The following is a 21,704-nucleotide window of genomic DNA, read 5'->3' as shown; positions in this document are numbered from 1 at the left end:
ACAATATACAATTCCAAACACAGTAATTCCATGTACCCCCTTCAGAGAAGCATTTTTGCCTGTATTCCCTTGTGAATTTGTGGTCAGCATGGTTATCCACAAACTTCCAGTTCTTTCTCTCCTTCCCTAGAGCAGTCCTCATACTGTTCTCTCAGTCATGTTGCCCTAGTAATAGAGTAACCCTTCCCTCCAAAAAAATCTACAAAAGATTTACCATATAAGCTGAATTTTCAAAAAAATTTGGACTAAGATCATTGGTTACAACACTGGTCCTATAAACCTCCAGAATGAGAATTCAGACTTGCATTCTCACTGATCTGACATCAATGCAGATACAATATTTTTGTGGATAATTAGGGTGAGTAATAATGCTTAGCATGCACAGGTATCATACTTACTAAGGCTTTCAGAAGTGTTTAATTAGGAAAAAACTCAGATGGAAAGTGAAGAGTAGGAAGGTAACTGCTGCACTCGATTAATATAGAGGTGATCATGATTATAAGAAATTTTATGTGAGATGTCTGCTTCGGCCAAACATGGGGACTTTGCATGCATGCACACATACATGTAGGCTCAGGACTAACTGATTCTAACCTTAAGCATGCTGTGAAAAACCTAAGAAATTCTCAGGCCATATTAGAAGCCATTCTTAAATATTTCAGCTACAAGGAAGAGTGTTGAAAATGAAGTCAACTGAAAGGTTATAAGGTTGTAAATGCTACAACCAACAGCAAATATACAACCTTGATACATCTTGACCCTTACAAGGAAAAGTGGGGCCCTGAGATTTATGGGGATAGGTGTGTGAATGAGAATAAAATATATTGAAAATCTATGCTTTCCTGAACCCTGCTGGATAGAAGAAGGAGCCCCTTTCTGTTTTGCTAAGAATGGCCTCATTCAATGATCTGGTCTCTAGCAATTGCCTCCAAAGGTGATGGTGTTCTCCTCCATAGTTACCGCTGGTGTATGTTAGCCTCCAGATTTAGATTTTTTTTTTATGTGAGCCATTTTTAAAGGCTTTATTGAATTTTATATAATACTGCTTCTGTTTTATGTTTTGATCTTTGGGCTGTCAGGGATGTAGCATCTTAGCTCCCCATCCAGGAACTGAATCCACATACCTTGCACTGGAAAGCAAAGTATTAACCACTGGAGTTCCAGGAAAGTCCTGAGGCTCCAGATTTTAAAGGGGCAAATCTCTGTCAGATCAAGTGAGAATGTAGAAACCCTGCTTACAAAAAAGAAAATTGTCTACAAACCATGAAATTTCAGGAGCCAGTTAATAAATAGTTGCAGACAAAGGTGATCTGGAGACTTTAGCCTGGAGTAACAGGATATTAAATAAGAAGGCTGAGGTTTAAGTTGCTGTACAGTTAGGGACATATGGCAGAAAACTGGATGGTACTCTAGGTATCCAGGAAGGATACGGATACTAACCAATGACTCCGGAAAGGTCCAGCGAGAAGTGGAAGATCCCTAAGGTCCTGCATCAAAGCCAAACATTACAAGAGTGAGTTTTCTAGGGAACAGAGAGTAAGACATACTTTGCTCATGACTTTTGTTTTCTCTGGATTAAATTATCCACTCTAGCATTGCCTTTCACAACCATCAGTCTTATTGTAAGACTTCTGCAGCCAATCCTTCAACAAAATTTTTGGGAAGTTCGTTAACTCCAGTTACAATTATTTAATAATATATTTTATAATTTATTGATAATATCTATGCCTCAGCCAAGTAAATTATTTGAGTCTTTAGATAAATGTGATAAATTAATAAAATTAGTTTGAGTCAGAACCTTGCTTGCTGACTTTCAACTTAGAGCATGTGATGTTATCATAATTACCATATTGTACCTAAGTTAAAAAAAAATAATGTCTCTTCAGAAACTCTCTTGCTCATTCATTCACATTTGTGAACATATGTCTTACTAGGTGTCTGCACAGACCAAAGCCTTAATATTTGGGAAGAGGTAGAAGACAGGCCTCGTTACTTTCATTTGAAAGAACTCAACAGTGCACACTGCCAAGGCACACAATTCCCACTTAAATAACACAAAAATATTTCATCCTAGAGCTACACAATGATCCCTGCATCTTGGATATTAACACTTGTAGCGTGTCAAAAGAAGTCAAAGTGTTAGTTGTTATGTTCTACTCTTTGCAACCCCATGGATTATAGTCCACCAGGCTCCTCTCTCCATAGGATTCTCCAGGAAACTGGAGTGGGTAGCCATTCCCTTCTCCGGGGGATCTTCCCATCCCAAGAACCTGGGTCTCCTGCATTGCAGGCAGATTGTTTACCATCAGAGCCATCAGGGAAGCCCATCAAACATACAATAAAGAAGTGAGATGACTTTAGAGAATGACTAGCTTGATGAAGAAGGTTAAAAAGCCAATGGAAGACTAGTGAGTATGTGGAAAGAAGTGTGCTTTATCTAGAGAAAACATGCTGTGATCCAGTTCAGCTTATTTGAGAAGATCTAGCAATAGGGAAATCTAGGGAAGAGCATTGTGAACATAACTAATTTCCAGTGTAAAGTTTAGGATAAGTTTGGAAGGTCTGGAGATCAAAAAAAAACAAAAACAAAAACAAATTTAATGCTATTGAAGATTGGGAACCAGGTGACAGTATTGCCACATGAGGACAGAGAAGTAGGTAAGGCCTTATATGTCACAGAAGGGATCTGACTTTTATTTCAATTGTGTGAAAATTCATTGATGTATTTAAAGCATGTTACTGACACAATCTGATCTGTACTATAAAATGTTACCCTGCATGCAATGAGGAGAAGAAACTGTGAGGAGTGTAAGGAATGAGAGTGTTCAGGAAGCCTGACTCATAGTTCTCAATTCTGAGCAACTGGCTGATTAAAATCATTAAATAAGGTGAAAACGGCTGAAGAGAGATGGAAAAGGCAAGGATTTGGTTCTCATTTTAGAGCCTCGAAGTAATGTAACCCTGCTGACACTTTGATTTTAGCTCAGTGAGATATCAGACTTCTTATGTGAAGTTTAAGATAATACATTTGCTTTAAGTCACTATTTTTTATTGAGGTGTAACTGACATGGGCTTCCCTGGTGACCCAGTCAGTAAAGAATCCACCGGCAATGCAGAAGACCTGGGTTTGATCCCTGGTTTGGGACGATCTCTTGGAGAAGGGCATGGCAACCAACTCCAGTATTCTTGCCTGGAGAATCCTCATGGAAAGAGGAGCCTGGCGGACTGCAGTCTATGGGGTCGCAAAGAGTCAGACATGACTGAGTGAGCATCCACCTCCCCCTGATTAAAGCATTATATTAGTTTCAGTTGTACAATATAAGGATTTAATAGTTAAGTCACTAATTTGGGGTAGCTTGTTAGAGCAACACTAGAAAACTATTACAGTTGTGCTATCCAAAATTATGATGTCCCCATAAAACTTTGTATTCATTAAAAAAAATTTAAAAAAGCTTTTTCATAGCACTTGTAATCATCTGAGGCTATTTTTACTTATTCGTTTAATTTATTACCTGTCTTTTATCACTAGATTGCATGATAAATATGTCAGGAATTCCTGTGTCTCTTCTTTTAAAATTTTTTTTTCAACTTTACTACAATAATCTTGAAGATGGTTTAGTGCATAGGAGCTCCTAAATTAAAACTGTTTTAAATAACTTATAAATTAATAACTTGAATCAGGTTTTCACTCACCTAAGTAAAACTATTCCAGCTCTGGCATCACCAAGGTGGAAAGTTAATGTAGACATTCACATGTTTCTTGACTGGGTCGAAGTCAAAACTCATACCAGAGAAACACGTTTTTGTTACCAAAACACTGGTTCATCATCATCTTCCATTACACTGTATTCTTCTAGAATTCTTCCTTTTATTTATTAAACATATTTGAATATAATATCCATAAGGCCACAATTTAGGCCTTAATTTGTTTCTGAAGTGTAAAGTATTAGTCACTTGGTAGTGTCCAACGCTTTGCCACTCCATGGACTGTAGCCTGCCAAGCTCCTCTGTTCGTGGAATTCTCCAGACAAGAATACTGGAGTGGGTTGCCATGCCCTTCTCCAGGGATCTTCCTGACCCAGGATCAAACCCAGGTCTCCTGCATTGCAGGCAGATTCTTTACCATTTGGGCCTACAGTATTCATCTTAGTTAACTGTTAACTGCGTGAATTCCCAGTTTAACAATACCACCTACACACTAACCACTAAACATACTTCTGCAGCTGAGAGACCTGTTTTCTGATCTCCAGACCACTGTTCAAATGTTTCCTAAACATTCCTTTGGTCCCACAAAGGCATGTAAAAGGCTCTTGTCCACTGGGGACAGGAGAGTCTGGACATGATTCTATCTTGCTAGTCAGATGGAGAGAGTACTTTTACATTATTTAGTCCAAAATTTATAAACCAATGAAGTCCTGGAGTCAATGCAGGCATTTTACACTTGCACTATGCTAAGATAATTTTCACAGAAAATGAAAACCTTGTGCTGTGCTAGAGGCAGTGCTTCCCATGTGATTCAATAGTAAAGAATCTGTCTCCCAATACAGGAGACTCAGGAGATGCCTGTTTGATCCCTGGGTCGAAAAGATCCTCTGGAAAAGGGAATGGCAACCCACTCAAGTATTCTTGCCTGGTGAATCCCATGGACAGAAGAGCCTGGTGGACTACAGTCCATGGGGTCACAAAAAGTCAGACACAACTGAGTGACTAATACACATGCATGATCATGCATGCCAAAGTCAACTGGGTTTAACACCAGTCTGATGAGGGAGTAAAAAAGGCATCCCTTTCTCCAAACACACTTTCCTCTCAAACATGCAGACCAGAGAACATTTTACCATTCTCACTCTCAGCATATTCACTGTTAATGGAGATTAAGAGAAAGGAAAGAAGTTTCTGCTCAACTAATCTCTTCCATGTGACATAGACGTTTATTGAAACTGCCAGTTGAGGTGATTTTTCTCCTTGGCTGTCACATCTCTTTCCTTGGCTTTACGTCTTTGGGTTAAATGACCATTAGTTTTTGGAGGCAACCTGTTGCTAATGTCAGATTATGCAGTGAACTACTAGCTCGGGCACCTTGCTGGTGGATATCTCGCAGTACTAGACTCATTTAGAGGAGGAATTAACAGCACTCCTTAATGTAAAGGAAGAAATGGCACAGAAAGAAACACAACACTGAAATACAATAAAACAGTTTACAAATTAGAAAACACATTAGATACTATAACCTATCTCCTGCTTCTCAGTTTTGGATGAGATGACTGAAACTTAAATTGGTAAACTATTTTCTTTAGGAGACATTGTTTGATAAGTAGAATTTCAATTAAAGTTTCTTTTCTTTTTTTTTTTTTTTTTAGTGAAATGATCCCTCATTATTTTGGAGCACTGAGGAAAGAACTCACTTCTACACGAGTATGTGAATGCTGGGGTTGTAATAACAATCATAACACCTATTAAGCACACTGTGCCAGGCTTGGTGCTATACACTCGCTCTGATCTTATTTAAATTTTGTAAAATGAAAACAATAGATGTATTCATATTACTCTTTCAGAGATGAGAAAAAAGAAGGCACAAAGAGATGAAACAACTTTTTAAGGATTGTACCACAGTTAATGACTGAGATATGTCCTGGAAGTAGGGAAACATTCTCAAAAAGGGCAGGTCATGTGGGCACTATGGTCATTGGGGCTGTTCTGTTCGTTACTGGAATTTCAAGAGGAGATGCAGAGACTTCACTTCAGTAACTTCACCTTTCAAAGTGAGTTATAAATACCTATAACCCAGACATTTCCTCTGGGGATAATTAAGGGTTGTATCAGTGCATACTTTCCTGTCTGAGAATGCAAGCAATAATTCTAGAGGGGAAATGACAGGTTTAGGAGAAGTATGAGTGTGTGTCTGTGTGTAGGTGTGTGTACTGAGGTGTGTATCTTGGATGTAGTAGGAAGTACCCAGGCTTTTCCTACCGTCTTCTGTGAGGGAGCTTTTCTTTCTCTGTATTAAGACATGTCTGGAAGTGCGACTGTGTTTCCTCTTTACCCTCCTTGACACAACATGGCAGGTCACATAGAGCCTAATAAACAGAACAAACCTCCTTCTACCCCAAGGTGACTCAGGAGAGGGAGGCCTTAACAACATCTGTCTCCCCTCATTTAAAAGCCTCTTACCTGAAGCTTGGCCAGTGAAAAGTAAAAATCTGAGACTGAAATTCTCAGACGAGATGATAACAACTGGGATACTATAACCAAGAGTAACCAGAAGACTGTAAATGACAGTGAAACACTGTTTATCCTGTTGTGATTAACAAAACAATAGTGAGTGGTAAAGAGATGAGCAGCTGAAGCCAGAATGTAAATAAATATGTTGTTTTATTTTTAATATTTTGGTTAATGTAAAATATCAAAATGATAAAAAAAATCAGTACAACAGGCATTAATGGTAAGAAAAAATAGTTATGCCCATACTTCTGCATAATAGAACTCTCCAGAGGTTATTAAGTACACTGGTTTATCCTGTGCAATTCTGGTGGTTACTTTAATGCTTTTACATATAATGCATGTGTTTAATGTACAAGTACATTTATAAATATATGTGTGCATCTGTGTGTTTGTGTGTGTAATGTGACAGAACCTTTAATGAAAAGATATATATATTTGAATGGGAGCCACAGTGTAGAAAACCAGCAACTTGAAAATATTAAAATACATTGTCAATTATTCTCAATTTGGATCTCCTAGATTAAGTCTCTTTTTATACATATTTTATTATTTCTATATATTTAAAAATATTATACCAAATCTGATTTTCAACAAAATCTATTATATTCTAATTTGGGAAATTATGCTTTAATATTACTAAAGCCATCTCTTCTTACATTACTCTGTTTTCATATGTTAGCTTTTTAGAATAGGAAAAAGGGGGCCAGAACGGCAGTGGCTAAAAGAAAAGGAAGGAAAAAGCCCATGAAAATAGAACAAAGGAAGGTCCGAGGACAGAAGTGAGGATCTCAGGTAAAGCAAACAGCACTCCTGGCTTGCCCAATTACATAGGGCAGGCCCAGGGGGAGGAAAAAACACATAAAAAGAGGAGCCAAAGGGCCAGGGCTTTCTATCCCACGCACGCGCATGCAAGTATTCTCTCTTTTTTTTTCTCTCTCTCCTCTTCGTGTGATTTGGGTCGGCATGCCCCCACGCCTCGAGTATGTATTTTCCTTTATTTTCTAAATAAGACTGATCTGTCCAAGAACTATAACACAGATTGTCTGAGAGCTGTGACACACCGAGGGCTTTAACATCCGTAGCTTCAAATTTTTGTTGTGACAAGATAGAACCGAGGAAATTACACTCCCCTAACACATACACATTCAGAAAACGAAGATCATGGAATCCGGTCCCAACACTTCATGGGAAATAGGTGGAGAAACAGTGTCAGACTTTATTTTGGGGGGCTCTAAAATCACTGAAGATGGTGACTGCAGCCATGAAATTAAAAGATGCTTACTCCTTGGAAGGAAAGTTATGACCAACCTACATAGCATATTCAAAAGCAGAGACATTACTTTGCCAACAAAGGTCTGTCTAGTCAAGGCTATGGTTTCTCCTGTGGTCATGTATGGATGTGAGAGTTGGACTGTGAAGAAGGCTGAGCACTGAAGAATTGATGCTTTTGAACTGTGGTGTTGGAAAAGACTCTTGAGAGTGCCCTGGACTTCAAGGAGATCCAACCAGTCCATTCTGAAGGAGATCAGCCCTGGGATTTCTTTGGATGGAATGATGCTAAAGCTGAAACTCCAGTACTTTGGCCACCTCATGCGAAGAGTTGAGTCATTGGAAAAGACCCTGATGCTGGGAGGGATTGGGGGCAGGAGGAGAAGAGGACGACAGAGGATGAGATGGCTGAATGGCATCACTGACTCGATGGATGTGAGTCTGAGTGAATTCTGGGAGTTGGTGATGGACCGGGAGGCCTGGGCGTGCTGTGATTCATGGGGTCGCAAAGAGTCGGACATGACTGAGCGACTGAAATGAACTGAACTGAACTGAACACATAAAATTATTTTCACTATGAATATAAGTTCAGTTCAGTCTCTCAGTCGTGTCCAACTCTTTGCGACCCTGTGGACTGCAGCATGTCAGGATTCCCTGTCCATCACCAACTCCCCAAGCTTGCTCAAACTTATGTCCATCAAGTCAGTGATGCCATCCAACCGTCTCATCCTCTGTGTTCCCCTTCTCCTCCCACCTTCAAAATTTCATAGCAGCAGGGTCTTTTCCAATGAGTCAGTTCTTCACATCAGGTGGCCAAAATATTGGAGCTTTAGCTTCAGCGTCAGTCCTTACACTGAATATTCAGAATTGACTGGTTTAAGCTCCTTGCAGTCCAAAGGATTCTTAAGAGTCTTCTCCAACACCACAGTTCAAAAGCATCAATAAATATGAATATAAGCTTATTGTGAATTTTAATATTTGACATTTTTAATTGAAACAACTTCCTACTCATCAATACCTACTTTTTATTTTAAGCCAATATTTTTGCCTTTTTAATATATTTTGCTTTTAATTTCTATATTTTTTCAAATAGCTGATAAATGTTTTGTCTTTTCATGGCTCTTGCCTTTGATAAGTACTTGCACCTAGTAAGCAGAAAACAAGGAGTCCTTTAATATTATTATGTTTCCTGCAATAATAAGAAAAGCTTGGTTGCATCAAGATTTTTCTTTACAGTGAGCATGAGATGAACTAACGTATGTATTAGGGATTATCCAAAGTCAGAATAAGGAAGCCTATTCTTGAGTCAACTTCATCCATACTAACTGCCCATTATTTCCCTGGAGAGATTATATAATGCATCAGAAAAGAATCCTACATTTTTTTTCCCCCTTGTGGCAGGCAAATTCCTAGCTGCCCTGAAATCTCTAAATAAAGTCAGGGGTGGGAAGTGTGAATGCATAATATACTGTTATGTAAATGACATTAAAGGCTTCAGTTAGAACTTCTGATTTCTGCCTCCACCTCTCACTCCTTCCCTCTGATATACCTGCTCTCTCCAAGTCCAGAGACCCTTTAGTTTCAAAAGCAGCTCAGCTTATTTGTTCTTCTCAGCATCTTCCTCCATGTGTGTATAGGCTGTGGCTTTCTCTGCTTTGCTTCATCAATAAATAGTCTACCATCCACTTTTCAAATTCTAGAAGTTGATTAAAATTTCTCATACACTGGAATGCTCCTGTAAATGCTATAAAATTATGCTTATTAATTACTAGTGTATTGATTTAATATGATTGGGAAATAAAAATGATATGAAAGCATGAATTTAGACTTTCATTTTACTGTGAAATCCATTCTAAGAATATATATTACTTTAAATTTTTATGATTATATTTCTATTTCTTATGGCTTTCAACCCTGGGCAGTAGAGTCCCAGAAAGATCATCTCTCTAAATCTCACAGAAAAAGAAAAATGGTAGTAACAGTAGTAGTTAGATGGGCTAACTTCAAAATTATAACGATTTTGAACCCATTGAAGTAAAAAGGTCACCAAACAACCAACTGGTATCGGCTCTTTGAGAGATGATGTATACACTGAAAGAAGAAAAATAGAGACCAGTCATTTGGTGAAGATGCAAAGCTAAGAGTGTAGTTAGAATAGTTGTAAACTGATGAAAGCTGAGTGTACTCACAGAAAAGACTGGGGAAAAAAAATCCCAAGAGGCATTCACATGATGGATCTAGACCTGGGCCAGTAGAAAACCACTGTGCAGGAAGGGCAAGAAACTCCAGCAGGATCCTCTTCACTGTTCACTAATGAAGAAAAACCTTACTCTCTGGAAATGAAAGGAAAGCAACTAAGAACTGCAGTCGCCATGGCACTGGTGAATTCCACTGACAGAATAGATCAGGATTGAACAACAAACCAAAACTATTTCTTAGGAAGGAGCCCACAACTAAATCAGACAAGGAGCAACAGGTCTCAAAGTAGCTATAACCTCAGACCAAGAGACATGATTTCAGGTCAACATTGAGAGTTAATTAGAACATCAGAGAATGCACTTCTAAGACCACACCCATACCATTATGGTATGGGCTTCCCTTGTAGCTCAGTCAAGTAAAGAATCTGCCTGCAGTGCAGGAGACCTGGTTCGATCCCTGGGTTGGGAAGATCCCCTGGAGAAGGAAATGGCAACCCACTCCAGTATCTTTGCCTGGAAAATCTCATGGACAGACGAGCCTTGTGGGCTGCAGTCCATGGGGTTGCAAAGAGCCAGGCACAACTGAGCGACCAACATTAAGTACAGAAGTTTCAAATAATAAGTACAGAATACTGAGAAACAGGAAAAGAGAAAGAGCATGCAGAGACTCTGAGGTATGCCACAGGGGAAGACCTAGTACTCAGCATGGAAAGACATCGATCTAAAACACCAAATTCCATCTAAATACAAAGTACTTGTATAGGAATTGAAACCTGCAGTACAGTAATGATAACTATACTGACCACACTACAAAACCAGCCCAAGTCAACTATATTAAAGGTTTAGTGAAGAAGTGTGCCAACTTGCAAGCATACATGTTATCTACCTCAGTTTCTTCTTTCCTACGTGTGATGTCAGCATTAAAGTACAATAAATTGTATACGTGAAGGTAAGAAAAAACACACTTAGAATAGACAAAGCAACAATCTGTGCCAGACTCAGGTATGACACATGACACATTTTAGAACTGTCTGACATGGAGTTTTAAATCACTGTAATAAAACTGTTAATTAGAATGCAATGTGGGAGGGGAGACTCGGTAGGGAGAGAGACACTCTTGACTCCACTCTTCCCTGGTATGCCATGATCCATGGAATAACACGAAATTTGCCCATGAATTAGCTCCCTTCTTGGATTTTCTTCCACTAAGAACTCCCAACACAGCACCAGCTGCCCATCCTGAGTCAAGGGCAGCCTCTTCCATCATGATTAGCCTACGTTGCCTTGTCAGGAGGACTTCCCAGGTGGCGCTAGTGGTAAAGAAGTTGCCTCTTGATGCAGAAGACATAAGAGATGCAGGTTTGATCCTTGGGTTGGGAATATCCCCTGGAGGAGTGTATGGCAGCCCATTCCAGTATTGTTGCCTAGAGAAACCCATGGACAGAAGAGCCTGATGGGCTAAGTCCATCGGGTTGCAAAGAGGCAGACACAACTGAACATGCACCCATGCACAGCTTTTCAGGAAACCAACCCCATACCCTCAGATGAGGCCTTGGCTGCTTTAGTTTGTACCAAGTTCTGGAGAATGATGTCAAGTTCTCGGCAGTCTTTATAGTTCCTGTGCTAAGCTCCCATCTTCTCCCCAGGGTGGGGTCACACCAATCCTTTGAAGCCATAGAGCACAGTCAACAGTGGCATGCTATGCTATGCTATGCTAAGTCACTTCAGTTGTGTCTGACTCTGTGCAACCCCATAGACGGCAGCCCACCAGGCTCCCCCGTCCCTGGGATTCTCCAGGCAAGAACACTGGGGTGGGTTGCCATTTCCTTCTTCAATGCATGAAAGTGAAAAGTGAAAGTGAAGTCGCTCAGCCGTGTCCGACTCTTAGCGATCCCATGGACTGCAGCCTACCAGGCTCCTCCGTCCATGGGATTTTCCAGGCAAGAATACTGGAGTGGGGTGCCATTGCCTTCTCCGCAACAATGGCATAGTAAGAGGCAACTGAGGGCTCTGGGCCTACCTGGCTCAGGAAAGCAATTGGGTGGATAAAGCTGTCTTTCCTTGTGTGCTGTCTCCACTTATCTCAACTCCTTTTATACCTCACCCCACTCCCAACAAAAAGTAAAAATCATCAGAATGTTTTTTTCTGTCAATTGCGTTGTGCTAAAATAAACAATCTGCAGTTAAAACATGTTAAAATTAGAGAGATGAACAATATGTGAGATCAAATGAGTGATTTCAACAGAGGGATGAAAGCTATAAGAACGAATAAGACAGAAATGGTGGGAAAAACACACACACACGCACAACAGCTGAGATGAAGAACATCTTTGATACACTCATCAAAAATTTGATGCAGGCAAGGAAAGAATCAGTGAACTTAGAGAAACAATACATATTGAAACACAAATAAAAATTTTTTAAAAAATAGAGAATTTAAGATCTGTGGAATGATATTAGTCACTCAGCCATGTCCAACTCTTTGCAACCCCATGGACTGTACCCGACCAGGCTCCTTTGTGCATGGGATTTTCCATGCAAGAATACTGCAGTGGGTAGACATTCTTTTCTCCATAGGATCTTCCTAACCCAGGGGTCAAACCCAAATCTCCTGCATTGCAGGCAGATTCTTTACCACTGAGCCACCAGTAGTAGTCTAACAGCATAGTTGGGATCTTAGAGAAAAAAAAAAGTAACAGAAAAAAAATACTTAAAAAAAAAAATCACAGAGAATTTCCCAAGATTAAGGACAGGAAATATAGCACATATCTAAGATGCTCAGAGGAACAAAGCAAGAACAAGCAATTATCATAAATATATCCTATTCAAATGTCAAAAACCAAACGTAAAGAAAACCTTAAAACAGCCAGAAAAAAATAAATACAAACAGAGGAACAAATTATGAAAATATCATGCAAGCCAGATAAAATAGAGGGACATTTTAAAATACTTAAAGAAAATAATTTAATGTTCTTACCTAGAAATCTATACTCAGAGAAAGTATCTTTTAAAGATGAAACAGCAATTAGCTTTTCTTGGAGAAGCAAAAACTCACAGAATTCACTGCCAACACACGTTCTCCACGAAAAACGTTAGAAATGTTCTTCAAGCAAAAATAATGTGATGTCAGACTAATATGTGAATCTACAAAAAAAGAAGAGTTCTGGAATGGAATAATCAATGGGGAAAAAATTCTCTTACCTTTAAATATTATTAAATATAACTGTTTATATTTTTACAGAATAGGTAAAAGGGCAATGGCAAAATATCAAGAGATGGAAATGAGGATTAGTAATAATCTACAGCAGATTTTTCACTAAATATGAAGCAGCAAATTATTAATTAAAAGTCAACTCTTTTTATATGTAGATGTATATAATCAGAAGATGCATATAATCAGCATTGTAAATGCTCATTCCTTTCTGTGATTGGCTTATTTCCCTTTGCATAATTTTCTCAAGGTCCATTAGTGTTGTCACATATTGCAGAATCTGCAATAATGCTGGGTGATATTGCACTGTGTATATATGTTATACTTTCCCAACTTTTAGCTACTAATGGGCACTTAGGTTATTTGCACATCTTGGCTACTGTAAATAATGCTGCAATGAACTTGAGAGTACAGATATTTCTTTGAGATCCTCATTCCAATTACATGAGTTATCTAAAAAGGCAAATTCATAGAATCAAATAGTGGAATAGTGGCTGCCAAAGGCTGAGGGGAGGAGGAAATGATAGGTAACTAATGATCAACATAAACTTTCAGTTAATTAAGACAAATAAACTCTAGAGATCTGCTGTATGTCACTGTACCTGAGTCATCAATAATGTATTGTACACTTAAAATGGTGTTGAGAGGTTAGATCTTATATTAAGTGTTCTTAACATAATAAAGTGTAAAAAAGTATATAAATCTAATACTTCATGTAAAATATTGCAATTATCAGATTAGATTAAAAATAATCCATCTAAAAATTTCACTTTAAATCTGAAATTAAAGATAAAAGATGGAAAAGATATACCATACAAACACGCAGAAAAACTACAATACCAATATTAACATAAAAAACTGAAATTCATAACAAGTAATATTATCAGAGATAAAGCAAAATATCACATAATGATAAGGGAAATTATACCTTTAAGAAGACATGCAAACCTTAAATATGTATTCATCTGAAAATAGAGTATCCAAATTCATGAAGCAAAAAGCTGTGAGAAATGAGAAGAGAAACAGTCAAATGTACAATTACACATGGAAACTTTAATATCACCTTTTCAGTAATTAACACAATAGGCAGAAAATCTGCAATGACAGAGAAAACTTGAACACCACCACCAAGCAAGTAGTCCTAATAGGCTGTTACAAAATGTATCTTGCTCAAATAGCATAATATGCTTTCTCTTAAAGTGAACATATAATAAAGAACATCCACTAAGAAAGGTTATCAGATCAGATCAATCGCACAGTCGTGTCTGACTCTTTGCGAACCCATGAATCGCAGCACGCCAGGCCTCCCTGTCCATCACCAACTCCCGGAGTTCACTCAGACTCACATCAGATTATAGTTTTGGTCATTTAAAAAATCCCTCAGATTTAAAATAAATCAAACTGTGATTTGTTTCACACATAATATAATTGAGTGAAAAATTAGTAATAAATATATATCTGGAAATATATCTAAGTATCCCAAAATTACCAATATACTTCTAAACAACAATTAGCACAAAGAGCCATTTCAAGGGACATTTCAAAACATATTTAACCTGAAGGAAAATGAAAATATAACACATTAAAATTTGTTCTCAAGGTACATCAGTATTGTCATATTTTCCTAACGGCTGCCAAACCCTTGTCTGTGGGGTATGTGTGTATGTGTGTGCATATGTGTGTGTGTGTGTATGTGTGTGTGTGTGTGTGTGTGTGTGCAGGGTTTAATAATACAATACAAATAAAATTATTTGTCTTGCTGTTTACATTTTAAGGATCCTTTGATCTTTTATTTCATGGTTTAGCATTAATAAATGGTTGATACTCAAGATAAAATACAATGCATAAGTGTGTGTTCTGAGGACTACATTATGACAGATAAAGGCCCTTCAATTTTTTTCCATGTATTAATATCTGTATGATAAATGCTTGATAGCATTAACTCAGCACTTCTCTGGACCATATGTATAATCTCTTATGCTTCAATTACTAGAGTAAATGGTATATATGATACATAATTTTATGGAAATTATTTATATGTAAATATAAAATTCTGTATTTGTGCATATATTCAGGCTCCCCAGATGGATCAGTGGGTAAAGAATCTGCCTGCAATGCAAGTGACACAGGAAACACAGGTTTGACACCTCGGTGGAGAAGATCCCCTGGAGGAGGAGGTGACAACCCACTCCAGCATTCTTGCCTGAGAAATCTCCAAATTATAGAATTTTGTATTTTAGGTAAACACAAACATTTGCCTCTCCCACACACTACAACAAAAAGTAGCCTCCACTTGCAGCAACTAAAGAAAGCCCAAACAGCAATAAAGACCCAATGCAGCCAAAAACAGATACATAAAATTAAATATAAATTTTACTCATAAATTGAAATAAAATTTGCCTCAAAAGATAAGTACAGAGAAATAGTATTCTTGAAGCATTTAGTATTTCATTCATTCAAAGAACAAATATTTCTTAACCACACAATTTCCAAGCAATTCTCTAAGCCTTGAAGATACATCAGTAAACAGAGCAGTATTTTTTTTTAATTTTGTACAAGTTTTTATTTTAAAGGGGGAGAGTAAAAAGAAAAATAAAAAATAGTATGATATATTTAGAAGAGATACATAGAAAAGTATGAAAAGGTTATAAGGATTGTAGCAGTGTGCTAGAGATTGTTTTTGTAATTTTTCTTAGCGTAGTTAGAAAATGCCTCACTGAGAAAGGAACTTCTCAACAAGGACAAGAAAAGTAAGGGAGCAAGCTGTGTGGACATTTGAAGGCAAGCTTTGCCTACAGCCCTAGGAACTGCATTTTGTGGTTGAGCCAGGAGTGCGGGGGACATTTTTTCAAAAAGTTGATCCAAGAGAGAGGCAAGTAGGATACATGATATCACAGAATTAAGGCTTTGAGGGGAGAGAGCTGACAATATAAGGCCTTTAAGTTTTGTAGGCACTCAAAAAATCTGGAACATCTCCTTCAGCCCTAAAAATGTAAAGATCAAGAGGAAATATACAAATGCCCAAAATGGTCTTTCAAAGGGAATGTTACATAAACAGCCTTCATTTACATATTAATGTCCAGGAGTGGTTACTAATAAATTATACTCAAAAGAGTAGGAAAAAAGCAGGTAGATCTGAATTAAGTTTGCTAACTAAAGCACAGATGTCTTTGTTGACAGGGCTACTACAATTAAAACAAGAAAAAAAGGAGATTTTTAAGTTCCCCTCTTTACAAGTGTTATGTAAATTTTAAGTAAAACACAAGGATACATAGGTAGAGTTGTTTTAAATAAACTAAAGGATTCTAAAATTAATTTTATTAAAATATTTGTTTTCATGCTTTGAAATCATCATGGTGAATTAATAATGGATAGAATATACTGAAGTGACTTAGCAGTAGCAGCAGAATGGAATAAACTCCAGTATGGAATAAACTATGATCGGAATTTATCAGGCATGGACTGTGACATGAAAACTGGAACAAGTATGAACTGGAAATTATTGAGGTTAGGAAAAAATGGGTTAATATCCCTTAAATATCATGCAAAGTTAGAACTTTATACCTTGAGTATCATGCAACAGTTAGAACTGGACATGAAACAACAGACTGGTTCCAAATCAGGAAAAGAGTACATCAAGGCTGTATATTGTCATTCTGCTTATTTAACTTATATGCATAGTACATCATGGAGAAGGCAATGGCACCCCACTCCAGTACTTTTGCCTAGAAAAATCCCATGGACAGAGGAGCCTGGTAGGCTGCAGTCCATGGGATTGCTAAGAGTTGGACACGACTGAGTGACTTCACTTTCACTTTTCACTTTCATGCATTGGAGAAGGAAATAGCAATCCACTCCAGTGTTCTTGCCTGGAGAATCCCAGGGATGGGAAGCCTGGTGGGCTGCCGTCTATGGGGTCACACAGAGTCGGACATGACTAAAGTGACCTAGCAGCAGCAGCAGCAGCAGCAGCATAGTACATCATGTGAAATGCCAGGGTGGATGAAGCACAAGCTGGGATCAAGATTGCCAGGAGAAATATCAATAACCTTAGATATGCAGCTGACACCACACTTACGGCAGAAAGCAAAAAAGGAACTAAAGAGACTCTTGATGAAAGTGAAAGAGGAGAGTGAGAAAACTGACTTGAAACTCAACATTCAGAAAATGAAACTCATGGCATCCAGCCCCATCACTTCATGGCAAATAGATGGGCAAACAATGGAAACAGTGAGGGACTTTATTTTTCTGGGCTCCAAAATCACTGTAGATTGTGACATGAAATTAAAAGATGCCTGCTCCTTGGAAGAAAAGCTATGATCAACCTCGACAGCATACTAAAATGCAGAGACGTTACTTGCCAACAAAGGTCTGTCTACTCAAAGCTATGGTTTTTCCAGTAGTCATGAATGGATGTGAGAGATGGACTATAAAGAAAGCTGAGCGCTGGAGAATTGATGCTTTTGAACTGTGGTGTTGGAGAAGACTCTTGAGAGTCCCTTGGACTGCAAGGACATCCAACCAGTCCATCCTAAAGGAAATCAGTCCTGAATATTCATTGTAAGGACTGATGTTGAAGCTGAAACTCCAACACTTTGGCCACTTGATGCGAAGAACTTACTCATTGGAAAAAACCCTGATGCTGGGAAATATTAAAGGTGGGAGGAGAAGGGGACGACAGAGAATTAGATGGTTGGATGGCATCACTGACTCGATGGACATGAGTATGAGCGAGCTCTGGGAGTTGGTGATGGACAGGAATGCCTGGTGTGTTGCAGTCCATGGGGTTGCAAAGAGTCAGACACAACTGAGCAGCTGAACTAAACTGATCATGCAAAGATATTTAATGTTTATGGTAGAGTTGGTAGAAAGTACACTAGTTCTATAAAAGCTCAGGGAGAAAAGAAGCATTTAGCAGTGTGAGAATTCTCCCTCTGACTTGAAAAAAGAGTGAAACTTCTAAAATGCAAATTGACTTTGTCTTTAAACATTTTCAAAAGGTCCCTTTGACCTTAAAATACAATTAAAATTGCTTAATATAGTTGTGTAAAAGTCCCATAGCCTGTTTATCTTGCCTGTCTTATTTTTCACGATCCCCCTCACCCCCTCACATATTCTAAGCTACAGTGATATTGAAAACCTCTCAGCAGCAAGCATAAAATATCTTCTCTACTCTGTGAATTCTCAAACAAGCATTTTCCTCTGTCTCAAACAATCTTGGCCTTTCTACTTCAGTTATCAGATTAAATGTAATCTTTCCTGACCATCTCTTGACTGGTGTGGCTCGATAATATTTTTAGATATAATTTGGGAAGCTTTTTTCTTCTTGTCTAACCACATTTTCTTCTTTCTCTTTCTCCATAATTCTTGGAATATCAGGTCTCATGCTTTTCTGCCTCCAGGGAGTTGTCTGCCAGGGGTAAAAAATAAGTAGTACAAGTCAGCAGGACTCCTGAGTTTTTGTCTTCAAAATTTTAAAATCATGAAGGAAGGTTGGGTTTCCAGTAAAAAGGACTATATGAAAAAGTTCGAGGGAAGAGAGTGATAAGCCTAGCCAATAATTACGTGAAAAAAATTATACCAGGAAGTGAGAAGCACAGAAGCAGTGTTGGCTCCCTAGCCCTCAGCACTGGGATGCTGTTCTCTGCCACTGCCCAAGTAAGATCAACACTGGAGGTGGCTTAGGTCCATGCAGTATCTTTGGGCTACAGAACATGCAGAAACTGTTAACAGTGCTCATTATAGATACTTAAGACATGTTATTTGGGGGGAATGACTGTACCAGAGTATAAAGCCAGAGCATGATCCTCCTAGAATTAATGAGACAATATTTACTAAGGACCCGGAGGCACAGAAGGCTGGTAGAAAAATTTTAACTATAGAAAATAAAGTGACAATGTGTCATAGCAACCTATTATTATTATAAGAGAATCCACCATGTTTTATGTTGATCATTTAATTGTGTTTATTTTCCCGTAGAAAGGGGTCTATGTTGCTTTACATTTTATTCCCAAATGTCTAACACTAAATGGGAATTAAAGATATTATGCTTAAAGAAATGGATACAAGACTATGAATTATCAGTTTGGCCTCCTGGACTGATTTCCATTCAAATGACATTATTGTTACCAGAAATTTTTAAAAACCACCTGATTCAGTTTTATATCTTCTATCTAATATTCTCTTCATTCTCTGTACCCCACCCCCTTCTTTTTAAATCTGCAGTCACATACTGTGATAGCAATGGCTTTGTAAAACACTTCAAGTGGTACATACATACTATTTACTCTCATCTGCATTAGAGGAAAATGTCTCTCTTACCAGATTTCAAGCCTATTAGAAAATAAACAGGCATATGTGAAGATCAATTTAAGAAGATGACTTAAATCTGTGCGTAAGTGGGCTTCACATAATGCTAACATCACTGTGGGATTCTCACTTCTACCCTATAATACTTTCAACTGAGACATGGAGAGGTATCTGCATTGCTGGCAATCAGATAACTAAGAGAAAGTTATTGAGCCAGGGATTTTTTTGTTCATTATTCCCAAATAACCAGTCATATATATTTGACAACAGGCTCATCTTATAGGCAGCAGGTAGAATTCACCCGCATAGTGTGTGCATAAGAATGACATTTTCAAGATAGGTGTTAGCAGCTTGGAAGAAAATCTCAGAGACAACAGTGATGTACTATCTTAATTGTGGTATCAATTCTCTTGATGTTCCAGAAGATTACATTTTATAGAGAAATATGAACACCGATGGCTTTGAGAAATTTTGGACACAGCTTAATCCATTTATTTAATTTATATTCTACTTCTATATGTGTACAAAAGAATGACACATAATAGATATCTGAGTCTAAATAAACTTGAACAAGTTTTTCCCATAAGCATAAAACAAAATGTGATGTGGTCAGAATTTTTTTCCATAATTGCATCTATAATGTTTTCTATTAATTAGTGTCTCATAAAATATTGGAATACCTTTCAACTAATGGCATCATGCATTAGAGGAAATATAGTTCATTAATATAATCTTGTAATTAGTCAATATCAAGTGAGATCAAGTGGGAATAGTACTTATTTGGTATTTCAGAGATAACCAACTCCAGGCTCTTTTGACCAACTGACTATGGATATTAATTTAATACAGATCATTGGAATTAATAAGGCAATAAAGAAAATTCTATTTGAATCAAGATTCATAAGAAATATGCTGGACATTTAGCTGTTAATAACTTAATAGGTATTCATTTCCTTCTAAATAAATCCTGACTTCCAAAACTCAGTACTGTCTTCCAGAAAGAGAAAATGTCAGAATCCATTTTATTCTCATTGCCTTTCTGCTGTGAAAAAATAAGCTTTTATTAGACTAGGCAGGCTTGTAGCAGTAATCTTGGCTATTGTATCCAGATTCTGTTATAGATCTCTTTCTTACGATAAAAGATTTACATGGTCTCTTTTTTGACTAATCTGATTTCAGACTCTGGCTTCACCTTCCTTAATTTCTTGGTCCTCAGTGTGCACATCTTGACTTTAAGCTGTTTTCTGTGGCTCCCAGTTCTCCTTCTCTCATATTTCAATTTTACTCTTGTGTGCATGTAACAAATTCTGTATTATCTACCGCAGACCTTCCTTTTCTATTATGACTCAGCCCTAACCCTGGGTAAACTTTTTTCACTGAGATTTTGGATCCACAGCTCTAGGAGACAATCCTCTGTCTTCCTGGCAAATAGTACAGTTTCCAGGGTATGATCCACCAGTGCTTTGGCTTTTAAAGATCACCAGTCTCCTAGAAGCATGAACACTACTTCAATAAACTTCTCTAGTTTCTAGTCAGCTTAATTTTTACAATAAAATAAAGCTTTTCGAATCTGCTAGAGGATGTTCCTAGTTGTATGCACTGCATGTTTTAAGGCTCCAGAACAACACAGTATAAATTCATGTCAGTTCTTCAGTTTAATACAGGTTTGTTTAACAAGACAAACAGATTGAACCTCCTTTAGTATAAGTACTTGACTTCAGTTCAGTTGCGTTCCGTTCTAAACCTCAGTCCTGTCCAACTCCTTGTGATCCCGTGGACTGCAGCATACCAGGCCTCCCTGTCCATCACCAAATTCCAGAGCTTGCTCAAACTTGTGTCCATCAAGTCAGTGATGCCATCCAACCATCTCATTCTCTGTCATCCCCTTCTCCTCCCGCCTTCAATCCTTCCCAGCATCAGGGTCTTTTCCAATGAGTCAGTTCTTTGCATCAGGTGGCCAAAGTATTGGAGTTTCAGTTTCAACATCAGTCCTTCGAATGAACACTCAGGACTGATCTCCTTTAGGATGTACTGGTTGGATTTCTTTGCAGTCCAAGGGACTCTCAAGAGTCTTCTCCAATACCACAGTTCAAAAGCATCAATTCTTCGGCGCTCAGCTTTCTTTATAGTCCAACTCTCACATCCATACATGACTACTGGAAAAACCATAGCCTTGACTAGGTGGACCTTTGTTGGCAAAGTAATGTCTCTCCTTTTTCATATGCTGTCTAGATTGGTCATAACCTTCCTTCCAAGGAGTAAGCATCTTTTAATTTCATGGCTGCAATCACCATCTGCAGTGATTTTGGAACCCCAAGAAATAAAGTCTGTCATCTATTTACCATGAAGTGATGGGACTGGATACCATGATCTTAGTTTTCTTAATGTTGAGCTTTAAGCCAGCATTTTCACTCTCCTCTTTCACTTTCATTAGGAGGCTCTTTAGTTCTTCTTCACTTTCTGCCATAATGCTGGTATCATTTGCATATCTAAAG

The 21,704-nt window shown here is 38.0% G+C and overlaps 1 long non-coding RNA gene across 1 annotated transcript in view; it reads right to left on the bottom strand.

The window, feature by feature from the left end:
* Positions 1-21,704, bottom strand: part of LOC132346722 (uncharacterized) — a 90,684-nt gene that overhangs the window by 64,927 nt on the left and 4,053 nt on the right. The window contains exons 2-3 of the long non-coding RNA XR_009496637.1: positions 13,829-13,901; positions 12,667-12,833 (exon numbers count right to left, since the gene is read on the bottom strand). This is a non-coding gene — a long non-coding RNA (uncharacterized lncRNA). The remainder of the gene's footprint in view (positions 1-12,666; positions 12,834-13,828; positions 13,902-21,704) is intronic.

The sequence above is a fragment of the Bos taurus genome, chromosome 12 (assembly GCF_002263795.3).
Source record: "Bos taurus isolate L1 Dominette 01449 registration number 42190680 breed Hereford chromosome 12, ARS-UCD2.0, whole genome shotgun sequence".
Classification (NCBI taxonomy): domain Eukaryota; kingdom Metazoa; phylum Chordata; class Mammalia; order Artiodactyla; family Bovidae; genus Bos; species Bos taurus.
The sequence above is the reverse complement of the archived record's forward strand: the minus strand, read 5'-3'. Positions and strand labels throughout refer to the sequence as shown.